Here is a 1,756-nt window from a genome sequence, read left to right on the forward strand (position 1 = left end):
CAAAGTTCATACTCAAGCTAGTTACTTCAAATAACGAAATCGAGCATATAAATCATATATTCATGTTAGACTTGAGCCATAGACACTAATTAACAACTTTATAAGTTCAAAAATATCAAGAACACAAAATCTAGTGATTTTAGAAAGTTACCCAAACTTGATGAAGTCGGTATGGAATCGAAGAGGAAGTTGCAAGGATTTCAAATATGTAATTTGTTTTGCAAGACACCCGCTAGCTTGGATTTAGATGATGATTCCTTGTTTGAGAAATTGAGAGAAAATATGGAAGTAGAAGAAGAAAAGGGAAAATGAAAAAGAAAAGATGGGGGTGGGGGTTGACTAGTCAAAGGCTAGTCACCTCTTTGGCATTTTGGCGAAACTAGTCCCTCAAGTTCGGTTGCGAGTGCGTGAATTACCTAGACGAGATATTTTTAAAACACGTATTAACGGGAGATGTTATAAACATATAATGGGATTTAAATAGTTAAACGGAAAAGTAAACGGAAAAAGGCGGGATGTTACATTACCTACTCCTTAAAAGAAATTTCGTCCCGAAATTTAAGTAGGCGTAGTAGTCGTTGTTTCTTCCTCGGAATCCTGCGTTTCCGGAATTGGGAATAAATGAGGGTATTTCTTTTGCATTTGATCTTGCCTTTCCCAAGTAAACTCGGATCCTCTTTTGGCGTTCCAACGGACTTTAACAATCGGGATTCGGCTTTGTTTCAATGTCTTGACGGAGGTGTCCACAATTTCAACCGGTTCCTCCACAAAATGAAGCTTGTCATCAATAGTAAGTTCCTCGAGAGGGATGACGATATCGGGTTCGGCAAGACACTTTTTCAAGTTAGATACATGGAAGGTAGGATGAACGGAGTTCAATTGAGGCGGAAGATCTAAACGATAAGCAACGTTTCCAATACGCTCCAAGATTTCGAAAGGACCAATATACCGCGGATTTAGCTTCCCGCGTTTCCCAAAACGGATTACACCTTTCCAAGGTGCAACTTTTAACATTACTCGGTCACCGACTTGAAATTCGAGGTCGTTGCGTCTTTTGTCGGTGTAGCACTTTTGACGACTCCGGGCCGTCCGGAGCCTATCTCGGATTTGTACGATCTTCTCGGTGGTTTCGTGAATGAGTTCGGGTCCGGTGATTTGCACGTCGCCTACCTCGGCCCAACAAAGAGGTGAACGACATTTTCGGCCGTATAGCGCTTCAAAAGGTGCGGCTTTAATACTCGCGTGATAACTATTGTTGTAAGAGAACTCGGCGAGAGGTAAGTGCTTGTCCCAAGCTTTTCCAAAATCAACCACTTAAGCTCGTAACATGTCCTCCAAGGTTTGAATTGTATGTTCGCTTTGTCCATCGGTTTGAGGATGATATGCGGTGCTCATGTCTAAACGCGTTCCCAACGCTTCTTGCAAGGTACGCCAAAATCTAGAAACAAAACGGCCATCTCGGTCGGAGATAATCGATAAAGGTACACCGTGTCGGGCTATGATTTCTTTAATGTAAAGTTGCGCAAGTTTCTCCATTTTGTCGGTCTCCTTCATGGCAAGAAAGTGTGCGGATTTGGTGAGACGGTCAACAATAACCCAAATGGTATCATAACCGCCCGTCGTTTTTGGTAGTTTGGTGATAAAATCCATCGTTATCCTTTCCCACTTCCATTGCGGGATCTCGGGTTGTTGAAGTAGTCCGGACGGTCTTTGGTGTTCGGCTTTGACTTTGGAACATGTCAAACACTTGGAAACA

The sequence above is a fragment of the Rutidosis leptorrhynchoides genome, chromosome 10, assembly GCF_046630445.1.
Source record: "Rutidosis leptorrhynchoides isolate AG116_Rl617_1_P2 chromosome 10, CSIRO_AGI_Rlap_v1, whole genome shotgun sequence".
NCBI lineage: Eukaryota > Viridiplantae > Streptophyta > Magnoliopsida > Asterales > Asteraceae > Rutidosis > Rutidosis leptorrhynchoides.